Source organism: Lygodium microphyllum, chromosome 24 (genome assembly GCF_053477565.2).
Source record: "Lygodium microphyllum isolate KBCC chromosome 24, Lygodium_microphyllum_v1.1.10, whole genome shotgun sequence".
Classification (NCBI taxonomy): domain Eukaryota; kingdom Viridiplantae; phylum Streptophyta; class Polypodiopsida; order Schizaeales; family Lygodiaceae; genus Lygodium; species Lygodium microphyllum.
The window spans coordinates 89,124,085-89,151,708 of record NC_141158.1 but is presented as its reverse complement, the minus strand read 5'-3'; positions in this window follow the sequence as shown (position 1 = coordinate 89,151,708).

Below are 27,624 nucleotides of genomic sequence, written 5' to 3'. Positions count from 1 at the left end.
ATCTGCAAGTGAAAGGGTTTGCAGTCTCATTTCTTAAGTTATGGTGTTTTCAAATTTGATAGAGATTATGGATTGAAAGAGACTAGAAGAGAAAGGGTCATTCAAGGACGCTTGTGCTCAAAATGAGAAAAGGTCTAAAACAATGCTTGGAGATGGTGGGAAGATCAAGAAGTGTTGCAATTTTTATGGTTGAGCATCATTAATCCATCCGTCCATCAACCATTGGGCACCACACAAGCCTCACCATAATACTTACCTCCTTCCGCTTCCTTCCTAAGCACCACCCCTGCTGCTACTATGGGGGTGTCTTAGCACCCTCTATGAGCTTGGGGGCTAATTTCATGCCATGCTGTGGAAAAGCGAAGGCTTTTTCTATCTCCTTCGTCATCTTCCTGCATGTGCCCTCTTGCTACGGCGTTATGCAGGACTCTCCGAGGAGCTGGAACAAAGGATTAGACATAAATGTGGAGGCCTTAAATTTGGTGCTACCGTCGAGCAGTTTGGTGGAGGAGAGGTCAAGGTCAAAGCAACAGGGAGGGAAGCTCCATAGGGAAAAGCACCTCGGCCACTGTCGAAACGCACAATGAGAGCCAGGTCGCGACGCCATAATTGACGAGCTACTTCAGGCCTGATTTTGTGTGTGGGAAGGATGGGGCAATGTATTGGTGCAGCTCTACAGATGCCAGGCTTCTGCGACTTCGAGAGCAAAGAGATGGGGGAGATGCATGTACTCATGCTTGATAAATTCCCAGGTCCTTGTTGGAATCCTTTGAGAATGCCACAGAGGTGCAGAGAAAAGCAGCGCGCAGTCGAAATCATTATCTTCCCCTCCTCTTATCTCCACGTGGCAGTTACATGCCTATCCTTTATCCACCTTAAGAAAACCATTAAAAAAAATTTAGGCCTTGATTATTCTACTTTTAGATAAATACCTTGTTTGGGGGTTCATATGCTTATCTTCGTCTTACCCTTAATTCAACCTTCTTTTACCAAGACCGTCATCCATTACACACATTGAATTTCCTTAAGTTTTCTTTTGGTTAATTTTTATTTTTTGTTTTTCATAAGACTTACCTTCCTTTTCTTTCTACAATATATTTTTCCGGGTGGAGTGCGTAATTGGCATATCTTTTGTGAGGGATGCTGGATGGTTATATCTTTTTGGGTTTTAATGAGCTTCATGGCATGGTTGTGTTTCAACCTATCTTGGGTGTGATGTTAACTTTGTGTGCAAGTTGATTAAGAGCCCTATGTTTTGTGTGCTCGGTGAAATTTTCTTGTGGAGTGTTTGTTACCTAGGCTCCCCGTCCTAGTTATGTGTGTATTTTTGTGTGCTTTTTCCTTTCCTATCCCATGGCAATTTTGAGATCCAATTCAAAGAAGATTGAAGAAAAGAAATGAAGATTGAAGATTGAAGATGAAGTTTGTCAAAGAGCTGATTGTGGTTCTTCTTCAAGTTTGTTCGCGGGGACGCTTCACACTTAAGTGTGGGAGGAATGATGACCAGGAAATCAGTGCAAATAAAGGCACAAAAATGTGCTCACATGGAAACAACTTTTTGTAAATTGATACTTTGCAAATGTACCCCTTTGTCAAAAATCAAATATGAAGCAATGTAAAATGTGTAGTCCAAAAGAGACACACTATAAAATATTCCTAGGAAAAGGAAAGGTCAAACACCTTCGTCTCATTCCAAAAATTGAAAGGTCCTTAGACCTTAGTCCATGTATGCAAATTTGAATTTTATAATTCAAGAAAGGAAAAGGGTGGTTGCAGCCGTGGGATTTGGGGAGGTGGGAGGTTGAGGTGGTTACACCCTCTCTCTTCCTTTATCTTCTCCTCTCACGGTTCATTTCTCCCTCTCTCATTTTGGCACAACACTTGCCTTCTTGTTCTTGTTTCCCTCTCTTGTGATTTCATTGCAAGATCTCATGGAGAGTGAGGAAGAGGAAGAGGGTGAGGATGGAAGACTTTCTCTCAATTTCTTGTGTGCCTATCTCTTGTGTGTTTGGAGAGCATGGTTCTTGGTGAGAAGGAGAGTTTTCTTGCAGGTTTTCATGGCCAGCAATGTATTTGCAGCCTCTACCTAGCCTGTTTGTGGTTCTCTTGGTGCTGTGGCAGGGTGCTCTTCATTTGATGACACCCAAAAAAGCATAAAAACAAGGCACAAAAGAATCCAAGAATGCATCATATTTTTATTTTTTGTCAAGAGAATAATACTGCATTGTTACAAAATCACCAAAAAGAGATAGAGATATGAGGGGGCCACATCCATATCCACATCCATAATAAATAAATGGTATACACAAAAGTGTTACGTGCATGCATTTGTAAAGGGTAGGAATACTCAAAATTAAAGGCCAAAGGTCTTATGATATCAAATGTATCAAAGTTTCAAAGAAATAATGAAAATACGAAGGGGTGTGCTTTTTGGGGAAGAGGTGGGGTGGAGTGCACGAGTGGTTATGTGCCTCTTTCCCTTCCCTCTCTTGTCCAATGGCACATTCTCTTTTTGGTGGTGCAAAAAGTTGTTCTCTCTCCTCTCTCCTCTGTCTTTTGTACAGAAATTCCTCTTTTCCCTTTTGTCCTTGTATAATGGTTGAAGCTATGGATGAAGATGATGAAGATAACGAATCGATTCATTATTAAGTGGAAAATTTATGGTTTCTTTTCAGTTTTGAGATTAATGGCTCAGCCATGTGCATAGATTTTGCATGCTTCTACCTTGGTTTCATGTTCATTTTCTGTCGTGGGAGAGTTGCTGTCATTTTGGTGCGCAGCTGGGGAAAAGGATGATCTCAAGACTTGTGGAGAATCTTACGGAATGCAAAGATGGAAATCTTGGGAAGTAAAGTTTGCTTAAAGATGATAGAGAATATGGAGAAGAGAAAAACGAAGAAATCTGATACAGTAAAAGCCTAGCTAGCAGGAAGAAGAACAAGAATAGGAGTATCAGCTATATAATGATAATCGAAGGAAATGTTCTTCAAGATATGAGAGGAGGTGGAGAAGAAGATGCCTCCTATTAGACTTCTCAACAACCTTTATGTATCAAGAATAGAGAAGAAGAAGAAGGACCAAGCAGGCTGCCATAGATCTTCTCCATCCCCCTCAATAAAAACAATGGTGCTTTATCATTGTCGGACATGCATCGCAAGGTTAAGACGAAGAGAAGCAGCAGAAGAAGAAGAGCAGGAATAGCAACTTGAACCGTATGAAACCTTATGCTCCGTACGGAACCTTATGCTGCCAAAGGTTGCATTTTCAAACAGATGATCTACAAAATCTAAACCACGATCTGGCATCCGTTAGAGAAGAGAGGAGGAAAGAGAAGAAGAAAAAGAACTTGTATCAAAAGAAGGCAGAGGAAGCATGAGAGTATCAGCTCCTTTTGTCTCCCTCTTGTCTCAACACCTGATTCTTGAATTAGATTTCATTCTATCGTTCATTGGCCCACTAGAATGCAAAGCCATGTCCTTGTCTCCATTCTAGCCATAACAATATGCTCGTTAAATAGCATCGATGCACCTACGATAGGCACACAGACTAAGACATGAGCGTGAGACAGAGAGAAAGGATGGCATCCTTCCAGGCAGTGCAAGGATATGATGGGGGACATGGTATAATGAAGGGATGAGAGAAGCAGAAGAAGGCTCAGAGGTCAAAGGAGAGCTACAAGGTCTACATTTGTAAAGTGCTGAAGCCTCCAAGGCTATGGCCATCATGGACTCCTTCATCAACAACATCTTCAAGATGCTTTCCCATGAGGCCTCCCATCTCGCCCGTTAAAAGAAAAAAGTCACCATCATGTTGTGGGAGATCCAGACAGCCATCTGCCTCATTCTACCTAGGGAGCCTCTCATCGTTATGCAGCCTATGATTTGGCCAGTCCAGGTGCCAGTTTGCAGAGTCCTACCCCCATGTCGAATGGGCTCTTAGAACCGGCAGACCAATAGCAAATAGCAGTAGATCAAACAGTAATTCAACCAGGGATGGAATATGGAATTGTCATATCATTTAGCTCCACCAATCGCTTCAAATCTGCACCAGATGCCTGCCAGGGGGTGGCATGAGGCGGCCAGATCCTGACGGCTTGGATGAGTGGCCGGATCCAGATAAGTCGGGTGATGCTGTCAGCTCTTCCTGTAGGGCTTCAATCCTGGAGGGAGAGGGCGATGACAATGAAGACGAAGGGAGATCATCACAGGCATAGAGTTGTGTGGTGGTAGTATTGCCATTGCCATCGCCGATAACCTTCTCGAGGTTTCTCATCATTTCTATCACAAGGTCCTCTTGGCCGGCTGGGGGAACGAAGACAGAAGGGTCAAGGGATGGCTCAAATTTGCAGAGATCCTCAAGGAAGGAGAGGCGAGGAGGGGAAGAGGGGGCCGAGTAGGAGGATAGGAGGGCCTGTTTGAGAGGGGGAGAAGAGGGGGAAAGGCCGCCATTGCGAGGCCCCGCTTTTTGCCCAGAGGGGAAGGGAATTCATCGTTTGTGTCAGACACAGTAGAAGAGTCACATCCCATCAGAAGAAGAAGAAGAAGATTCGTTTGTAGCAAAAGAAAATATGATTTATTTGAAGCAAAGGAATTGGAGAGACGATGGTGATTAAGGCCCCAATTAGAATAGGAAGCTATAAATTGCAATGGACAGCGAAGAAGAAGATTGATGCAGAGGAAGCAGAAGAAACTAAAGCCAATTGTAGAAACGTAAAAGACAAAAGGCCTCTCTTCTAAAATGGTGAATGAACAGGAAAGATAGGGTTTTGCAAAAAAAAAAGAGATAAAAATTAATCACATATTAAAAATTAAAAAAACCTTAATGTGCTTATCCTTCTCTAAGGTATTGGCCTCATGTCGATTCCAAGACAAATCAGAGATAGTATTTAGATTACCTTTAGGCTTTAACATCAAGAAAACAATGTAATTAGGTAGCCTATCTATTTTCTTACACTTCCCACAAATACCTCTCTCCATAAGCTTTGTTTCATCATCACAAACACACCAATTAGATCACCTCAAACAAGAACACCTCCGACATTATCATTATCTATCCCTTTCATCCCTATCCTTGTTTGAATCTATATTTTGTTTCTCTCCCCTCACACATTTACCCATAGGAGAGAGTAATTTTAAATAAAGCACCACCATTTTGACAATAAATATATCCTTTAAAACAAATCCCTTTTAAAAACATAGCAAAAGGAAGCTTCAAAAGAAATGCTAATGCTTAAAACCCCTCACAATCTATTCATAACATTTAAAATGAAAGCACTTTTACAAAGGTTCAAATGAAAAACCAAACCCAATTCCCTTAAGTGTGTTTGAAGCTACATGATGGGATAATCTTTCTTCCCCTATTGGACCAAGGAGTTGTACTTATGATACCTTATTGAAGATTGAACCCTATCCTTTGAAGACTAGTAAAGTTTTTCAGTGTGGGAGTATTTGAGGCAGGAGTTCCCTTATTCTGGTGGTCATGGCTTTGGAGTCCCTATACCCTACCATGGCTAGGCCTTGTGATTAAAGTTGTTTTACTAACAATTTTGGAACTGTTTTGTGTTAGACAGTGGTTCTTCTTTGATAAGGTTCACAAGGACGCTTCACGTTTCAGTGTGGGAGGAATATGATGACATCCAAAGAAGCTTAAAAACAAGGCACAAAAGAATCCAAGCATGCATCATATTTTTATTTTTTGTCAAGAGAATAATACTGCATTGTTACAAAATCACCAAAAAGAGATAGAGATATGAGGGGGCCACATCCATATCCACATCCATAATAAATAAATGGTATACACAAAAGTGTTACATGCATGCATTTGTAAAGGGTAGGAATACTCAAAATTAAAGGCCAAAGGTCTTATGATATCAAATGTGTCAAAGTTTCAAAGAAATAATAAAAATACGAAGGGGTGTGCTTTTTGGGGAAGAGGTGGGGTGGAGTGCACGAGTGGTTATGTGCCTCTTTCCCTTCCCTCTCTTGTCCAATGGCACATTCTCTTTTTGGTGGTGCAAAAAGTTGTTCTCTCTCCTCTCTCCTCTGTCTTTTGTACAGAAATTCCTCTTTTCCCTTTTGTCCTTGTATAATGGTTAAAGCTATGGATGAAGATGATGAAGATAACGAATCGGTTCATTATTAAGTGGAAAATTTATGGTTTCTTTTCAGTTTTGAGATTAATGGCTCAGCCATGTGCATAGATTTTGCATGCTTCTACCTTGGTTTCATGTTCATTTCCTGTCGTGGGAGGGTTGCTGTCAGTTTGGCTATCATTGCTTAGTTGATAGCAACAGTTCCCGAAGGAGAGAAATAGTCATCCATTGACTCAATACATATCTCCGCCACTGGTGCCACGTCTATCCCTTCTCCATCAAACTCGGGTGCCTTAATTTACTCGAGAAGGAATTTCTTCTCTTGCATGTCAACATTCGTGGGTGTAGAAGCTATCTAATAATCAAGCCATACAATTTAGGTTATTATTTTTAAGATATGTCTACGAACCATACATTAATCAATTACATATCATTATGAAGTTTAGCTCTAATACCAACTGTAATGTGCCCGCCTATCGGCTATCCAAGCACATTTTTAGTGGTCCATCGAGAAACGAATCTAAGTGTAGCTACTCGATAGTCCGATGGAATGTTTCGTGGTTTGTCGCTTAGGGTTTCCCAAGTCCGCTCGCAACGGAACGTTTACGGCCAAACCCACTAGGATTGATCCGAAATCTAGGTTCCTAGGGGTCAATCTCTTGACAACATTCTAGGATCGCGTCTTGAACATCCTAATTTACGCAGATATACCCAAGTCAAAGCAGACCGATGCCACACTTGGTTCAAAGAGAATGGGAAACGAGAGGGATGTGTTGTTTGACTTGTTTGCTCGTAGGGCATAGTCCCATCCCAATCCCCTAAAATGGCATGAATCAAGGTTCTAACCTAACAACACCTAAAAGTTGAGAAGGTCGGTAAATCCTTGTGAGAAGCCTCCCAATTTTCTGGGACGACCCGTAGAGCATAGTCCCATCCCTGTCCCCTGAAATGGCATGAATCGGGGTTCTAACCTAACACTACCTAAAGGTCAAACGTCGGTAAAACCTTGTGAGAAGCCTCCCAATTTTCTGGGACCACCTTGCCATAGGACAGACCTTTGCAAGTTCAGCCCACCCACTTTCCTTGATTGCTTTAGTTTTCTAATTAGGTCCTATCATATTTATGTGTGACATTCAAAATTAGCTCCCTTAATTAGGCCTTTTAGGGAACATGGTTTATTCGTGTAATTTATGGCACAGACACGAATATAGAGCAAGCAACTTTTGACAAAAAAGTTCAAACAAATTCCTTAACTTATCTTCACGTTAACCTTTGTCTCCTACCCATACAGGAGAAATTATGTATCCCTTTTGTCCAACAAAAGTACCCAGTCCAAATCACATGGCACCATAATTCCATCCATTATCTGGAATAGGATCTTCCAATGCCCTAGATGTTGGCATCACGACAGTCTACAACTCCGTTCCAGACTAGGCAAGGGGTGTTCAGAGCTCTATTGACCCCAAGCGACCTAGGAGTGAGACACACTTTCTGTGATTGGCCTTTTCACCACTCGACCTTTGGCCCATGAATCGAGCAATGCCCTCGCGCGGATCAAAACGCGATGTGACCTTCTTGGAGATGATTCACTCGTGTAGAAATATCCTTCCTTAATTAATCCAATTAAGAATCAAGCACAATAAAGGCAATCGACCTAATATCATCTTCTAGGAAAACATTCCTTTATTCCCCATGGAAACTTTTCATTATTGAACCCTGCCATGCATTTACCATCAAACACAAACACTTGGAATAATCATCCAAACCACAATCCAACAATTAGTTGAATGCACAAGCATTTAGGGAGTTGTTTGATCAACCCTAACAAAAACCAATTGTATTTTTCCCAAACAATACAAGAATAGACGCGATAAAAATTCTATCGCATACTCGCTCTTCCCCTTGGGATCAAAGAGCGACTATATGCAAAATTTACTTAATACTTGGATGCACAATTTTTAATGTCATTCTTTTTATGATTATGCCATTCATAACCCCTAATTGATTCTTCCTTGTAATTGCTCTATCAACGAATAATCCATATGTATCTAGGTGCAATTAACTTCACTTGATACAAGCACTTCGTAAACTTCATCTTTGAATATTTGAGATTGGATTTATCCTTTTCAATGACCTATTCTAGCATGGCAAAGTACGGAGCCTAATGTATCTCATGCAAGAATCAAAGCAAGCATCTATCAATTTGGAAATACATTTCTTATGAACAGTATTGCAATTGGAATGAGAGTGGTGCCTTCGCCTGAAGCTTCGTTGTTGGTTGTTGGATTGCCATCTACATGTGACATTCTTCACTTGGGGGCTATCATCCACAAATAGATTCGAGAGATAAGAATGAGGAATAGATTTTGAGATGGAAGAGCATAAGAGAAGGTTGCTCAGTCGAAGACTAAGATAGGGGAAATTGAGCTAACTCTGTCCCTGCAATCTCTTGGAGGGGTATTCTTCTATCTCTCTCTTGCAGCCTCTCGGGTCTCCTTGTGCTCTCTTGTGCTTCCCATGCCTCATATTTATAGCTAAGAAAGAGAAGAAGGGTTGTGGCTGAGAGGAAGAGCTCTTTGTGGAGGGGATCTTGGAAAAATTAGTGATTTGATGCTCAAATCATAAATTTGATGGTTTCATTGGCTCCGAAAGGGGGGTAGAATCCCAAGACACTTGATTAGAAATCTTTCATATCACTCCTTTCTCTCCTTGTTCGAAGTGCTGTTTATTACCTATAAATTGCAATCGCGGCACGTGCGATTTCGACAATCTTTTTTTTTTAAATTTTTAATAAAATATCCAAAACTAACTAAAACATCACTTACTTTTTTTAAATATGACATCCAGTTCTAGAAATCTCCATATGTTTTTAGGATAATATCTAAAATACCTAAAATATGCTAGTTTTGCCCAAAATCTAATATTTTTGGACTATCCATAATATACACATTAACATTAGTGATTAATACAGAACTCTTGTTCACGTTGTAACTTTTGTGAAGGGTAGCTATTGTCCTTGTCAATCTGAGAAAAATATTGGATTATGACTCTCTATTTTTTACATATATTTTTAATTACATAAAAATTATTAGTTAGTTTTTACTTTCGTTAGTAATCTTACTAACTAACTTTTAAACTAACTAACTAACTTTTAATTGCGTGGAAATATTACATCGTCCTTCTCTTAGAGAAATCGAGATGTCCTCATCTTGAGAGAAACTTGGGGTTTCATTCTGGAACCTGTGGGGGGTAAGACCCATCACACATTCATTGCGACACTCTGACCACTCATAAGCATGCGTTATTTTAGAATAACAATTTATTGTATTTGATTTATCGAATTTTGGATTACAAGAGAAGAGTTTATTGTAGTTACATCTCATGGATATCTACTAGGTTGTTCCTAAGTATCAAATAATTTCTTGGTAGGTTCTAGATCACTAAAGCTTGTACAACTTCATTTCTTGTAAGCTCATGTTCCCTTTTGAGTCATGTTGGGACAATTGATGTGGTTATGTCCAATATTGTGGTACTGGGAGCATCGTTGTTTAGGGTGCTTTGGACATTCCCTTTTGGAATGACCTAGCTTCTTGCAAAAGAAACATCGAGAAGATTTATCACTTGCAGTCAGAAGATTCTTGGTCATCCTTGGCACGATTTTCCTTTTTTAAACCAAATTGTCCTAGGAACCTTTCACTAGATTGAAGTGGTTTTTTTGTCGCGGAAACTTTGTTTCCGAATTGTCCTCTGTTTAGATCGGGACTAAGGTCCATGGTCAATGGGATTTGCTTGTAATATTAAAGAATACTCCCAAACTTCCACATTTTGGCAAGACCCAAACTATATTAGTCGAGAAGAAACTTAAGAAAAATTAATTACAAGTTATAATTGTCATTCCTTACTAGATTATCTCTAATCATTTTCAAGTTCTAGGATCAAAATTGATGCAACTTATATTACTCGATTTAATTGTAGTTACAAGAGTAAAGTTTATCCCAATACAAGTTGTATTTCATGTCGATAAAATTTTGTGGATTTCTAGTCATCTTGAAGAGGTGTAGTAGGCTCTAGGTAATTGTCTTTATCTGACTCCTCTATATATCCATAGACTGCACTTGTGTAGCTTAGTTTCCTTGGTGGCTCCATATCTTATGGAAGGGTAGTCTACTTGGATGTGCCCTAGCTCATTGCAGTGGTAGCATTGGCAGTAGGTACATCTCTTACAGATGTGCCCTATCTCTCCGCACGTGTGGCATCTCTTGTCCTGATCTTGGGAATCATCTTTGTTACTCTTGCCCTAATTAAGTTCTTGGACGATTGGCTTTGCTCGAAGTAATGCATCTTGCAAGTCTGTTGGACGCATTGCTTCAAGACGGTGGTTTAGAGGAGTGTTGAGGCCATGGCAAAACTTGGATACTTACTGTGCAAAAGTTTGGCTCTGATACCAATTGTAACATGCCTACCTATTGGCTATTCAAGCATGTTTTTAGCGGTCCATCAAGAAACAAATCTAAGGGTCACTGCTTGGCACTCCAATGGAATGTTCTGGAGTTTGTCGCCTAGGGTTTCCCAAGTCCGCCTAGCAATGGAACATTTGTGGCTCAACCCACTAGGATCAAACATAAAATCCAGGTTCCTTGGGGTCAAGGTCTCTTGATAGCATTCTAGCATCGGTGGGTCGTGGGCATCCTATTTTACATAGAGATACCCAAGTAGAAGCAGATCCATGCCGCACTTGGTTCAAAAGAGAATGGGAAATGAGAGGGATGTGCCCGTAGGGCATAGTCCCATCCTAGTCCCCTAAAACGGCATGAATTGGGATTCCAACCTAACAATACCTAAAGGTTGAGAAGGTCGGTAAAATCTTGTGAGAAGCCTCCCAGTTTTCTGGGACCCATATGATGACGAGGAAATCAATGCAAATAAAGGCACCAAAATGTGCTTGTCATGGAAATATCTTTTGTAAAATGATCCATTGCAAATGTAATTTTTGTCAAAAATCATTTATCAAGCAATGTAACAATGTGAGTCCTTAGGCTCACATCTACAAATATGGAAAGGAAAAGGGAAGATCAAACACCTTTTGTCTCATTCCAAAAATTGAAGGGTCTTTAGAACTTAGCCAAGATGTATGCATTTCAATTTATAATATCAAGAAAAAGAAAAGGAGGAGGCTTGTCGGGTGATTTGAGGAGGTGGGAAGTTGAGGTGGTTACACCCTCTCTCTTCCTTTATCTTATCCTCTCACGCTTCATTTTCCTCTCTCCCTCATTTGGCACAACACTTGCCTTCTTGTTCTTGTCTCTTTCTCTTGTGCTTTCATTGCAAGCTCTCATGGAGAGTGAGGAAGAGGAAGAGTGTGAGGATGGTTTTCATCTACCCATTTCTTGTGTGCCTCTCTCTTGTGTGTTTGGAAAGCATGGATTCTTGGTGAGAAGAAGGTTTCTTGCAGGTTTTTGTGGCCAGCAAGCTATTTGCAGCCTCTCTTGGCCGGGTTTGAGGTTCTTCTTGTGCCGTGGCAGGGTGCTCTTCATTTGGTGCACTGGCCGGGAAGGAGATGGCTATGGAGCTTGCAAGAAAGAATGGGCTTTGAAGTACCATTTCAGCCATTACAAGTTTCAAAAGATGCTGTTAAAGGTCAATGTGCACACTAAAGAATGTATCAAGAAGAAAATAATAGAAGGTTACACACAGTGATAGCCGCTTCCCCAACAATACCTACCCCTATTCTCCACGCCTCTCTTTCTGCCCTTTTCCACTATACAAGCCCTCCATTCTCTCATTCTCTCTCTCTCTCTCTCTCTCTCTCTCTCTCTCTCTCTCTCTCTCTCTCTCTCTCTTTCTCTCTTTCTCTCTCTCTCTCTCATTTCCTACCTTTCACAGCCTCCTTCTATCCTTGTCGAGCCTGCTTTGTAACCACTATGCACAGGTGGAATCTTCCAGGCTTACGCCCCCTGCATGGCATTGTAGCACAATGGCGATGTTCTACTTTGCCTGTCAATCCGCCTTCTGCCTCTGTCTTGACGATGGTCCATGACAACATCGACAACTCCATCGCCTTCTCCTCACGACAGATGTCTGTCCTTTTTCACGTCATCTTTTCCTCCACACGTCCACGCAGGCCAATCATCCATTGGCGCCTGAAAGAAACATTATCCTTTCCTTCTTTATTTCCAACGTTGGCTATTACAAACATATATCTTTTGCAATTAAACAAAACAAACCTTAAGGATTGATATTTCCACAAGTACTTTGTTGGTAGTTCATATGCTATTTCTCTTCTATCTTGAATTCATTCTTTCTTCCACCCTGAATACCCTCCAACACACCAAGATTTATTTTTCATTTTCTTTTGTTTTTTTTGGTAATAAAACCCAAATCTCTTTTCCTTTTTAACAACAATCGGGTGGAGTGCTTTAAATTGACTTATCTTTTGTGAGGGTGTGCATCAAGGTTATATCTTCTTTGGGTTTATTTGTCGAGCTTCATGGTGTGGTTGTTTTTCCGTCTATCCTAAGTGTGAAGTTATTCTTGTGTGCAAGTTGGTTGAAAGCCCTATCTTTTGTGTGCTCCGGTGAATTTTTATTGTGGAGTGTTTGTGACCTAGGCTTTACGACCTAGTTGTGTCTTTCTTTTTGTTTGTTATTTTCCTTCCCTATCCAATGACAATTCAAAGACAATGAAGAAAAGAAATGAAGACAAATTCTAAAGATGAAGACGAAGGTTTTTCAAGTGCTGATGGTGGTTCTTCTTCAAATTTGTTCGCGGGGATGCTTCACACTTAAGTGTGGAAGGAATGATGACTAGAAAATCAATGCAAATAAAGGCACCAAAATGTGCTTGTCATGGAAATATCTTTTGTAAAACGATCCATTGCAAATGTAATTTTTGTCAAAAATCATTTATGAAGGAATGTAACAATGTGGGTCCTTAGGCTCACATCTAAAAATATGGAAAGGAAAAGGGAAGGTCAAACACCTTTTGTCTCATTCCAAAAATTGAAGGATCTTTAGACCTTAGCCAAGATGTATGCATTTCAATTTTATAATATCAAGAAAAAGAAAAGGAAGAGGCTTGTCGGGTGATTTGAGGAGGTGGGAAGTTGAGGTGGTTACACCCTCTCTCTTCCTTTATCTTCTCCTCTCATACTTCATTTCCCTCTCTCCCTCATTTGGCACGGCACTTGCCTTCTTGTTCTTGTCTCTTTCTCTTGTGCTTTCATTGCAAGATCTCATGGAGAGTGAGGATGGTTTTCATCTACCCATTTCTTGTGTGCCTCTCTCTTGTGTGTTTGGAGAGCATGGATTCTTGGTGAGAAGAAGGTTTCTTACAGGTTTTTGTGGCCAGCAAGCTATTTGCAGCCTCTCTTGGCCGGGTTTGAGGTTCTTCTTACGCCGTGGTAGGGTGCTCTTCACTGTAGAGCATAGTCCCATCCCAGTCCAAGATGGTGGTTTAGAGAAGTGTTCAGGCCATGGCAAAACTTGGATACTTGTTGTGCAATATCCATAGGTGGTGGGTGTTTTAGTAGGGTTACAAACTTTGAGTAGTAGTATTCCAAGGTTAATTCCAACTGTTTGAGCATGAAGAATTCATTTATCCTCAAAGTTTGGTAGGTTGGCAGAAGGTATCGTCCACGTACAACATCTTTCAGCTGAGCCCAAGTGACAGCGGTTCCCAAAATACCTTGATCTTCGCACCATTGCTGTCAAGATTGTGGGAGAGAAGGAAGGAGTCTCGCTTGAAGCTTTCTTGCTTGCACAATGGGGGAAGACACACAAGGGTGGAGGCTGAAAACAGTTTTCCTCTTCTTAGTTGTGTAAGCCAAAAGAACTCAAGTACAAAAGAAATAGAAGATCCCTCTATATGGGTCTCAAACCAAACTCAACTAACTAAGGTGGCATACTAACTGAGCCACGAACTAGAGTAGATAAGGATAGCTATCATGTAGCTATTATTCAGGGGCGGTGTACCAACCGCATCTGCAACTGACAAGTCGGTGACATAAATACACAACGGTCACCCTGGCGTATCACGAGTGGAGCTCGATATCTCAACACTCCCCCTCGAGCTCAATCCCAATTCCTGCACACCAAGCAGGTCTCTGAACTTGCGCAGCTTCTCTGCGCCCAATGCCTTCGTGAATATGTCAGCTACCTGATCCTCTGTGCTGACATAAACTAGATCAATAAGACCTAGTAAAACCCTCTCTCGCACATAGTGATAATGCACCTCAATGTGCTTTGTTCTAGCATGATAGACTGGGTTATTTGCCAAGTGTATACTACTCATGTTGTCACAATAAATGACAACTGGCCCATCTGTGGACTGATGCATATCATAAAGTAGCTTATGCAACCAAGCTACCTCACATGCAGCCATTGCTGCACCCCTGTACTCAGCCTCTGTGCTCGACAAGGCAACTGTAGGCTGTTTCTTGCTGCTCCAAGTGACTGCAGCACTCCCAAAAGAGAACACATATCCACTGGTAGATCGTCTATCAGAAATACTACCAGCCCAATCAGCATCAGTGTATCCATGCAACTGTATCTGAACCCCAGTCTCATAAAATAGTCCATACTGCAATGTGGACTTCACATACCTGAGTATGCGTCTAGCCGCATCCAAATGCGGTTTCCTTGGAGCCTGCATAAACTGACTTACCAATCCAACGGCATAGCTCAAATCTGGCCTGGTAATAGTCATATAAATCAAGCTTCCTACTATGCGTCTGTACATAGTAGGGTCTTCCAGAAGCTCACCTGCATCTGTGCTCAGCTTCACATTCTGCTCCAAAGGAACTGAAATAGGCTTACAGCCTGTCATCCCATATTTGGACAGCATGTCCAATCCATACTGCCTCTGCAAGAGCTGTATCCCACTTGGTGATCTAATCACCTCAATGCCCAAGAAATAACGCAGCTCTCCCAAATCCTTCATCTCAAACTTCTGCTTCAATAGCATTTTCACATGAAGGATATCTTCATCACTGTCACCTGTCATAATCAAATCATCAACATAAATGACAAGTAGCATAATACCTTTCTCTGTTTTTCTCACATAAAGTGAGAAATCTGCCTTGGAAATCTGAAAGCCAATAGTGACAAGATACTGTCCTATCTTGTCAGACCATGCTCTAGGTGCTTGCTTCAAGCCATACAAGGCTTTCTTCAACCTGCAAACAAACTCAGGATGAACAGCATGCACATAACCTGGTGGCTGCTCCATATAGACCTCTTCTTGCAAATCACCATGCAAGAAGGCATTCTTTACATCCATCTGATGTAAAGACCATCCCTTTGATGCAGCCATAGCAATGACTGCTCTTACGGTTGCCATCCTTGCAACCGGACTGAATGTTTCTTCATAGTCAATGCCATATGTTTGTGCATACCCCTTGACCACTAATCTTGCCTTGTATCTGTTCACAGAACCATCTGCATTGTGCTTCACCTTATAAACCCACTTACAACCAATTGCATTCTTACCTTTAGGCAAAGGTACCAATTCCCATGTAGCATTTGCTTCCAAGGCATCCATTTCTTCATCCATGGCTTTCTCCCATTTTTCTTTTCCCATGGCTTGCTCAAAAGAAGTGGGTTCTGGTTCTTGTATCACCTTGACCATATATGCATAGTGAATGGCTGTAAATCCATCATATTTCAGCCTATCCACAGGATACCTAACTCTGGTAGACCTGCGCAAAGTGGGTTCACTCCCAGGTGCTCTCAAAACATCCCTGGTCTTCCTTACTCCAGGTGTAACAATAGAAGGAATACCCAACTCATCATCAATGCTCTATTCTGAGCCACTGGATTCACCATCCACATAAGAGTGACCTGCATTCACATCAAACATGGGCTGATCTACCTTCTCTTTTCCTTTTCGTGATACATGTATACCACTATTTGCGCTGCCTTCAGAAGATTCTCTTGATCTCAATCTGCTTGTCCATGGCGAAGAATGTGAACCAATGCTAGAGGACGCTCCAGGTCCACTAATATTTTGTGACTGCTGCTGTGAATTCTGTGCAGCATTACCATTTTGTGCATCTACATCATCAATCACATTTACTGGTTTATACCAGCTACTCATCTCATCAAAAACAACATCTCTGCTCACTGTAAACTTACGAGTAGAAGGGTTATAGCATCTATACCCTTTTTGCTGCAGAGAGTAACCAATAAAGATGCACTTCTCAGCTTTTGGATCCAACTTGGATCTCAACTCATCTGGCACATGTACATAGGCAATGCAACCAAAAATTTTCAAATGAGAAATATCTGGTTTCCTACCAGTATACCTCTCCTCTGGAGTCATTCCATGTATTGCTGCAGTGGGAGTCCTGTTCATTATGTAGACTGCTGTAGCAACTGCTTCAGCCCAATAAAAATCTGGCAAGTCTTTTTCATTGAGCATGGCACGAGATACCTCTCCAATATGCCTGTTTTTCCTTTCTGCAATTCCATTTTGTTGTGGGGTATAACTGCATGAATATTGCTGCTTTATGCCATGCTCCTGCAAGAACTTTGCAAACTCATTTGAGACGTACTCTCCCCCTCCATCTGACCTTAGGCATTTTATTTGCAGACCTGTTTCTTTTTCAGCCATAGCTTTAAGGGTTTTGAAATGCCCAAAAACTTCACTTTTCTTTTTCATAAAATACACCCAAACTTTTCTGCTATAGTCATCAATAAAAGTGACAAAATAATGACAGCCTCCAAGAGATGCAGCTTTAGTAGTCCATACATCAGAATGGATTAATTCCAATGGCTTCTCACTCTCTTGAACATGTCTAGGAAATGGTTTCCTTGCCTGTTTTCCAAACTGACAGGCTTCACATACCTTATGCATTTCTGCAACCTTGAATTTTGGCAATCCTGCAACAATATTTTGGGCCTGCATTGATTTAAGTCGCTGTACATTAACATGACCAATGCGTTTATGCCAGATATCAATATCTGCAACTACACCGGTCCCATGTGCAAACATTGCTGCACTCAATTCAGACATGTCTGCATCCAATGTAAACATTCTGCCCTTCTTCTTTCCTTTTGCTATCAAGCGACCTTTATTTTTCATATCCTCAACAAAGCATCCATGAGGATTAAATCTGACCTGCAAGCCCTACTCAACCATTTGACCGACAGAAACCAGATTCTTGGTGATATTCGGGACATGAAATATATCGGACAGATATTTCTTTTTCCCATCCTGCATAGACAAAGGAATTTTTCCAATCTGCACTATCGGATGTGCAGTATCATCACCAGTCTCCACAAATCCTGGTTTTTCCATTTTCCTTGCATCCTCCATCCATTCTGCATGACCTGTCATGTGGTTTGACGCACCTGAGTCAACATACCATACATCATTGCTTTCTTCTGCACTTGTCATAGAATTGTTCATGTGCTGTACCATGAACAAATGCTCATTTCTGTCATCACCCTGTCTACTAGAAGATGCATAATTTCCTTGTTGCAGTTTTCCATTCATGATGTCATTCTGCTTTTTGTAGCAGTCTTTAGCCATATGTCCCATTTTACCACAGTAGTAGCATTCAACATTACTGTTTGCATTTTGGCCTCTTTGCCATCCACCACGACCTCTTTGGCTCCCCTTGCCTCTAGAGTTACCACGTCCTCCTCCATAGGACTGGTTTTCTTGAGTTTGCTGCATATTCTGATTTCTGCCACGGCCTCCAAATCGGCCTCCTCTACCTCTACCTCTACCTCTTCCAGCATTTGAGTAGAAGACAGCTTCTTTTGAAGTTCCTCCTGAAGAAGATGCACCACCATTTCTCTGTTCCTCAGAAATTAGAAGAGCAATCAACTCCTCAAAATCAGGAAATCTTTCACGGACGGAAATGGATGTTCGAAACTGTGCATAATCCTTTCCTAGACCATTCAAGGTCACAGAAACTAAATCATCATCTTCCACTGGCGACCCAATGGAAGCAAGTGCATCTGCAATCTTCTTCACCTTCATGTGGTAGTCGTTGATGCTCATACTTTCTCTTTGCACATTATGCAACTCTTGCTTGAGCTGCATTTTCCTGGCTTGCGTATTTGTGCTATACATTTTTGACAAAGTATCCCATGCCTCCTTTGGCGTACTTGCATCCTGAATATGCACAATCATAGAGTCTGAAATACTGATAGACAGCCAATACATAACTTTCCTGGCTCTCTCATGCCATGTTTTGAATGCCTGCATTTGCTGTTGATTGGGAACATCAGGAAGAACTGGTTCTTCTTCATTTCCTGTAACAAATTCCCAATATCCTTTTCCCATAAGGAAATTCGTCATTCTAAACTTCCATGCTTGGAAGTTGTTCTTGTCAAGCTTTTCAGTGACAATCTATGAAAGAGAATCAGATGCCATTACAGAAGACTGCAAAAAATTCTGTCACTGCAAAGAACACAGCTTTAGCCTCACAAGGGCAAATCTGCAAAACTGGCGAAAGTGGTATTTGACCACACAGTCACTTCCTAGTGACGATTTTGCATAAACAGAAACCAAGGATGATTCTGTAACTTCCAATGTCTCTGCGCACAAGCATACGATGCAATTTCTGTGGTAACTTTTCACCGACCTGTAGAACAGTGGTCGCACAGCATAAAACAGGGCTTTTTCCTGAGTGCGTGCAGAAAACTTCCGCCTCCAAAACAGGCCCCGAAATGGCCTCAAATCAAAAAAACAGGGTCGCCAAGAGCTAAAGCTCTTACCCGTAGCATATACTGCCCTCTTGCTTCACCGCGAAGGGCGTCTCAACCTGAGACAATGCACTCCTACAATTTTCGGCTGTGCTACCTGCAGAGATCTGCTCCCAAAACAGAAAATGAAAGCAACACTGCTCCTCTTACCAGAACACCGCGAGCTTGGCTTGCTTTCTTGAGCTCCTTACCACGAACAAGGCTCTGATACCATGTCAAGATTGTGGGAGAGAAGGAAGGAGTCTCGCTTGAAGCTTTCTTGCTTGCACAATGGGGGAAGACACACAAGGGTGGAGGCTGAAAACAGTTTTCCTCTTCTTAGTTGTGTAAGCCAAAAGAACTCAAGTACAAAAGAAATAGAAGATCCCTCTATATGGGTCTCAAACCAAACTCAACTAACTAAGGTGGCATACTAACTGAGCCACGAACTAGAGTAGATAAGGATAGCTATCATGTAGCTATTATTCAGGGGCGGTGTACCAACCGCATCTGCAACTGACAAGTCGGTGACATAAATACACAATGGTTACCCTGGCGTATCACGAGTGGAGCTCGATATCTCAACAATTGCTTCCACCATATTTGAGCGTGGCCAACTAACTTAAGTTTGGCTATCATTTCTTAGTTGGTAGTAGTAGTTTGCGAGGCAAAGAAATAGTCATCCATCGACTCAATCCATATCATTGCCTCTGCTGCAACGTCTATCCCTTCTCCATCAAACTCGGGTGGTTTAATTTTCTTGATAAGGAATTTCTTCTCTTGCATGTCAGCATTCGTGGGTGCAGAAGGTGCCTGACAATCAAGCCACACCATTTAGGTTATTCTGTTTAAGATATTTCTACAAACCATACATTAATCAATTACATATCCTTATGAAGTTTGGCTCTGATATCAACTGTAACATGCTCCCCTATTGGCTATCCAAGCATGTTTTTAGTGGTCCATTGAGAAACGAATGTAAGCGTCACTACTCGATGCTCCCATGGAATGTTTCAGGGTTTGTTGCCTAGGGTTTCCAAAGTCTGCCTCACAATGGAATGTTCGCGGCTAGAACCCACTAGGATCGACCTGAAATTCGGGTTCTTAGGGGTCAAGGTCTCCTGACAGCATTCTAGCATCGGGTCCTTGACATCTTACTTCACACAGAGATACCCAAGCCGAAGCAGACCTATGCCACACTTGGTTCAAAAGAGAATGGGAAATGAGAGGGATGCGCTGCTCTCCCTCTCTGCTTGTAGGGCATAGTCCCATCCCAATCCCCCTAAAACGGCATGAATCGGGGTTCTAACCTAACAATACCTAAAGGTCAAGAACATTGGTAAACCTTGTGAGAAGCCTCCTAGTTTTCTGGGACTTGTAGGGCATAGTCCAATCCCAGTCCCCTAAAACGGCATGAATCGAGGTTCTAAACTAACAATACCTAAAGGTTGAACGTCGGTAAAACCTTGTGAGAAGCCTCCCAGTTTTCTAGGAGCACCTTACCCATCGCGAGTTCCGCCCACCCACTTTCCTTGATATGTTTAGTTTTCTAATTAGGTCCTATCACATTTATGTGTGACATTCAAAATCAGCTTCTTTAATTAGGCCTTTTAGGAAACATGGTTCATTCACATAATTTATGGTACAAACATGAATACATAGCAAGCAATCTTTTGACAAACAAGTTTAAACAAATTCCTTAACTTATCTTCATATTTACTTTTTCTCCTACCCATATAGGAGAAATTATGTCCAATAGAAGTCCCCGGTTCAAATCACATGGCACCATAATTCCATCCATTATCTAGAATAGGATCTTTCAATGCCCTAGATGTTGGACTCATAACAATCTACAACTCCATTTCGGACCAGGGAAGGGGTGTTCAGAGCTCCACTGACCCCAAGCAACCTAGGAGTGAGACACACTTTCTGTGATTGACCTTTTTCCCAGTCGACCTTCGGCCTGTGAATCGAGCAGTGCCCTCTTGGGTTGAAATGTGGCGTGACCTTGGAGATGATCCACCCGTGCAGAAATATCCTTCCTTAATTAATCCAATTAAGAATCAAGTACAATCAAGGCAATCGTCCTAATATCATCTTCTAGGAAAACATTCCTTTATTCCCCATGGCAACTTGTCATTACTGACCCTTGCCATACATTTCCCATCAAACACAAACACTTGGAATAATCATCCAAACCACAATCCAACAATTAGTTGAATGTACAAGCATTTAGGGAGTTGTTTGATCAACAAAAAAAAACCAATTGTATTTTTCCCAAACAATACAAGAATAGATGTGATAACACTTCCATCGCATATTCGCTCTCCCCCTTGGGATCAAAAAGCAATTCTATGCAAAATTTACTTAACACTTGTATGCACAATACTTAATGTCATTCTTTTTATGATTATGCCATTTATGATCTCTAATTGATTCTTCCTTGTAATTGCTCTATCAATGAATAAGCCATATGTATCTAGGTGCAGTTTACTTCCCTTGATACAAGCATTTCGTAAAATTCATCTTTGAATATTTGGGATGAGATTTATCATTTTCAGTGACCTATTCTAGCACGACAAAGTACATAGCCTAATGTATCTCATGCGAGAACCAAAGAAAGCATCTATCAATTTGGAAATACATTACTTACGACTGGTATTGCAGTTGGATTGACAGTGATGCCTTCGCCCGAAGCTTTGTTGCTAGTTGTAGGATTTCCATCTACATACGACATTCTTCGCTTGGGGGCTATCGCCCGCAAATATTTTCAAGAGATAAGAATGAGAAATAGATTTTGAGATGGAAGAGCATAAGAGAAGGTAGCTTAGACACTGAGATAGGGTGAATTGAGCTAACTCTGTCCCTGCAACCTCTTGGGGTAACTCCTTTCTCTCCCCTCACACACACACACACACACACACACACACACACACACACAAGCTTCTTCTCGCAATCTCTTGGAGGGGTATTCTTCTACCTCTCTCTTGCAGCCTCTCAGGGTCTCCTTGTGCTCTCTTGTTCTTCCCATGCCTCATATTTATAGCTAAACAAGATAAGAAGGGTTGTGGCCGATAGAAAGAGCTCTTTATGGAGGGGATCTTGGAAAAACTAGCGATTTGATGGTCAAATCATAAATCTGATGGCTCCATTGGCTCCAAAAGGGGGGTAAAACCCCAAGACACTTGCCTAGAAATATTTCAGATCACTCATTCTTTTTCTCCTTGTTCGAAGTGTTATTTACTTCTTGTAAATTGCGATCCTGGCACACACGATTTTGCCAATCTCTCTTTTTCTCTCTTTTTTTATTTTTAATAAAATCTCCAAAACTAAATAAAACATCACTTTCTTTTTTAAAAAATATGATGTCCAGTTCTAGAAATCTTTTTAGGATAATATCTAAAATATCTAAAATATGCTAGTTTTGTCCAAAATCTAATATTTTTGGACCATCCATACTATACACATTAACACTAGTGATTAATATGGCTCATAACGCTCATTCACGTTGTAAGTTCCGTGAAGGGTGGCTCCAGTCCTTGTCAATTGGAGAAAAATATCGGATTACAAATCTCGATTTTTTTAAAACGTATATTTTTAACTAAATAAAAATCGTTAGTTATTAATGCTAGTTAGTAATATTACTAACTTATTAATTGACTAAATAACTTTTAATTACGTGAAAATATTACATCTTATCTCAATTCCTTTTTGGGCATTCCTTTGCAAAGCACCCATCTTCTTTGCATTTGAAGCATGTATCCAAGAAGAGGGAGAATTTGACATTGACCAACAACTCAATCCCTTTAGGATGAAAAAGCTAGAGCATCTCAAGGATCTTCTTCCTCTTATCCCAAAGTACGAGAGTCCACTTGCTCCACTAGTTGATATTATTGTAAGAACATAGAGCGCTCTACCTAGTACTTCTACTAGCACATTAACTTCTCCAGCTAGCAAACTAGGAAGTCCATGAAAACTAGCCCATATTGGGCATTCAATTTGCAAGACCTTCTCAAGAATAAAATAAACATGCCATGAAAGCATGTAAACAAGGCTCACTTTAAGCCAAACAAGTGAACCCAGAACCCAATCTCTTTTTTCTTTAGATTAAAGCAAGACCCAAAAGAAATCTAATGGCAAGCAAAACAATGTGAGCACCACTTTGATCCATAGGTGAGCCAAAACAATCTAGCAAACTCATCCTCAAGGGGGACCTTCCATTAAAATACATGTACATGTTGCATAGAGAATACTTAGTATTGCTTTGCCGAATGCATGGTAACAAGGATACCACTCATGCGCATAGCACTTGCTCCCCAAATTCTATTGTGACTCTCTTTTAATTCTCATTGAAATATTTTTGGTTACCCCACATCCTCTTCTCTATCTCTTCCATGTTCATGCTAGCAATGAAAATGTTAGCATACTCCATCTCCATCCCATTGTCTTGCTTCTATTGCTTTATATTTGTGCTATGTGTTCCATCATCTCTTACTCCTTGTTCACCCCCTTGAATATGCTACATGCATGAAAGTGGGAGTATATGCTACATGTTGGTAGGAAATGTTGCTTTTTTAAAGAACTTAATACAGATACCCTAGTTAATAGACCATGTGCCATGATTGTTTATTGAGAGCTCCTCTCTCTCTTCCCCCCCCCCTCTCTCTCTCTCTCTCTCTCTCTCGTAATCTCTTGGAGGGGTATCTTTCTACCTGTCTCACAGCCTCTCAGGGTCTCCTTGTGCTCTCTTATGCCTCTCAGGCATCATATTTATAGCTAAACAAGAGAAGTAGAGTTGTGGCTGAGAGGAAGAGCTCTTTGTGGAGGGGATCTTGGAAAAATTAGTGATATGATGCTCAAATCATAAGTTTGATGGTTTCATTGGCTCCAAAAGGGGGGTAAAACTTCAAGACACTTGATTAGAAATCTTTCACATCACTCCTTGTTTTTCTCCCTGTTCGAAGTGCTGTTTACTGCTTGTAAACTCCAATCACAATGCGCGTGATTTTACCAATCTCTCTTTTTTTCTCTTTATTTAATATTTGATAAAATCTCCAAAACTAACTAAAACATCACTTACTTTTTTAAACATGACATCCAGTTCTAAAAATCTCCATATCTTTTTAGGATAATATCTAAAATATCTAAAATATGCTAGTTTTGCCCAAAATCTAATATTTTTGGACCATCCATACTATACACATTAACACTAGTAATTAATATGGCTCATAACTCTTGTTCACGTTGTAACTTTCGTGGAAGGGTGGCTGCAGTCCTTGTCAATCCGAGAAAAATATCGGATTTTGACTCTTGTTTTTTAAAACATATATTTTTAATTAAATAACAATCATTAGTTAATAATTTTAGTTAGTTTTTACTTTAGTTAGTAATCTTACTAACTTATTAATTGACTAACTAACTTTTAAATTAACCAACTAACTTTTAATTGCATGGAAATATCACATCCTCCTTTCCTTGGAGAAATCGAGATGTCCTCATCTCGAGAGAAACTGGGGGTTTTATTCTGGAACATGTGGGGTAAGACTCATCACGCATTCATTGTGACACTCTGACCAGTCATAAGCATGCGGCCTTTCAAAATAACAACTTATTTTATTTGATTTATTTGAGTCAGGATTACAAGAGAAGGGACGTATTTTAGTAGGGTTATAAACTTTGAGTAGTAGGATTCCAAGGTTAATTCGAGCTGCTTGAGCTTGAAGAATTCATTTATCCTCAAAGTTTCATAGGTTGGCGAAAGGTATAGTCCGCGCACATCATCTTTCAACTTAGCCCAAGTGACAGCGGTTCTCGAAATACCTTGATCTTTGCACCATTGCTTCCACCATATTTGAGCTTGGCCAACTAACTTAAGTTTAGCTATCATTGCTTGGTTAATAGTAGTAATTCGCGAAGCAAAGAAATAGTCATCCATCGACTCAATTCATATCTCCGCCTCTGTTGCAATGTCTATCCCTTCTCCATCAAACTCAGGTGCCTTAATTTGCTTGAGAATGAATTTCTTCTCTTGCATGTCACCATTTGTGGGTGCAGAAGGTGCCTAACAATCAAGCCATAATATTTAGGTTATTCTGTTTAAGATATGTCTACAAACCATACATTAATCAATTAGATATCATTACAAAGTTTGGCTCTGATACCAATAGTAACGTGCCCACCTATCGGCTATCCAAGCACGGTTTTAGCGGTCCATCGAGGAAACAAATCTAAGTGTCGCTGCTTGACACTCCCATGGAATGTTTTGGGGTTTGTCAAGAGGTTCTATGTCTTTCATTTAAGGAAAAGGCTATTACAATTTGAACTGTTTCTACTTTGCTAATGGATGGATATTCTCCTAGTTTGTAAGAGGCTCAAATAACTTTTGATAACTATTTGTGCTTGTATGGATGCTAGGTATATCCCACACTTCAGGGGGAATTTGAGGGGAATTTCAAGATTTAGAGCCATGGCATTGAATTGAATTGAATGAGATTCTTCTTTGTTTTAATGTGACGAGGAAATATTTATATTGTTAAAAATGATATTTTATTTGTGGATGTGTAAACTAATTGTGCTATGTGAGTAAGAATTAAAAGTTATCAAAATGCACAAATGTATCTTACAACACATGTACATTTTGGATGCATACAAAAATATCCATTACAAGTGTGTATCGACATTGTCTTATTTGAGATTGAGTATATGACTGATGGATAGGCCTATCAATTGTGATGTGTATTGCTTAACATGACTATGTTAAATGTTATATACAAATTTGTTTTGATTTACTGTGCATGCACATTATCCTATGATCCATAGCTTCATAATTTGATCCAAAAAACATGGCTATATTACATAATATATAGAAATTCACCTTGCTTTACCATATAGACACTTATTTTACTAGTTATAGCTTCACATCTATCTAGTAAAATTAAAAACCTAGTTCCAATTTAAAAAACCCTAGTTACTAACTAGAAAAAATTGTGCATTTATTAGATATAAGGCTATTTACCATCTAGTTTAGTGTCTAAAGTTCCTTGTGAGTGTGTGATAATAGCACGAGGACTTGTTGACTGTTTTAGGTAGGTACACATTTTTTTAATCAACCTTGGTACAATAATCAAGTCTTGCTTCCCGATTGTTCTCCTTAGACACAGTCCATCCCTAAGAATACATAGACATAGACACACACGGCCTACGAAATGGTAATCAACCTTATAGGCATATTGCTATGCAAGGACCCCCCCCCCCCCCCCCCCCCCCCCCCCCCCCCTTACACATTTCAATTCTATATTGGGCAAGAGCCCTTCTACATTGACAATGAAATACTTATCATGCCTAGGTATGTAGGCCAACTCTGGGCGTGTCCTATGCATTGAAGCATAGAGCTCGTTGACCCATTGCATGCTGTTAGTCAAATACTCATTATTATTTCTATCAACTTCTTACTAGTATATTGAAAATATAGATTATAATAGTTTGATAATAATAACCAATTTTGATGGTGATAAGGAAACACTAGGATATGATGGGTGGTATGATTACTAGTACTTTGTCAAGTTGGCCTAACTTGTCAAGCTCCCTTGAATATGCTTAGTTTCTTTTCTTTTTCTAAACTAGCATAAATCAACTGGTATGATTGCTATATATGTTACTTGACTACCATATATAGCACTTTATACGTTGGGATCTTTTATTAAAATGTTTTAGATGGTTAAAACCTAGACTTTTTCCTTATGTGTTTCATGCTTTGACTTATCCTTGTATTTGTTTGATTGTTAGGATGATACTTACTACTCCAAGCAAAGTGATACTCCTAGGACAAGATATATGTTAGTGTATTTCTTTGAAATGAATCATATACAAACTCAATGGGCAATAATGGTATATGATACTAAATGTTGAGGAAGTTCATTGGCACTCTTGATTGATCTTGTATATATTTTCAGTTTTAGTAATGATGGACATTGTGCTAAAAATGTCTCTTTAAGCGCTAGAAAGATATATCTTTGGATCCGAGGAACATAGGATTGCAAAATAAATGTTTGAAGACCAGTGTTTGATAAGTAAGTCATATCTATAAGCTTATATGGCATTATGGCCATGGTATTAGAAACAACTTTATACATTGAGCAAGGTGTGTCTCAAACTGCTTTGAGAGTTAGATTAATCTAGCTTAATATATATCAATGCAGTCTTATGCAAGCTTGTGAGACATTTAAATGTTGTAAAAGATAAAGAATTCTTGACTCATAAATGTGTGTTTGACACAAGGATGAAATTATACCTATAAGTCTTGATTACATGGCTTTATAATGCAACCATAGAGGTATAGTTCTATTGGTTCTTTTAATAAGAATGTTTTGTGCATATGTTGATACACTTTAAAGTATCCATAGATGACATGTTCTAGCAGTAAAAGATTGACACTCATTTGGGTACTCTAGTAATTAACTATAGGATTGGTGTTGCATTCCTTTGTCATATGTATTAACTATAGATGCCACGTTCAGCACTAAAATATTGGCAATCATTTGAGTACTTTAGTAATTAACTATAGGATTGGTGTTGCATACCTTTGTCATATGTATTACTACATGATTTGGGCATGAGTTGTTGATTAGCCTAGGGACTAGCATGATTTGTAGTCTTGAAATATCTTTTTTCATATAGTATATGAATTCCTCAATTAGTCTATATGGCATGCTCCTTTAGATTATTGAGGATCCGTATCTATTTTTAAGGGTGATGTTTTTAGAGATACCACTAGACACAAGAACACACTTAAGAGACTACATTGACATTGTGAGAAAATTTAACTTGTACCTTTTATTTCTT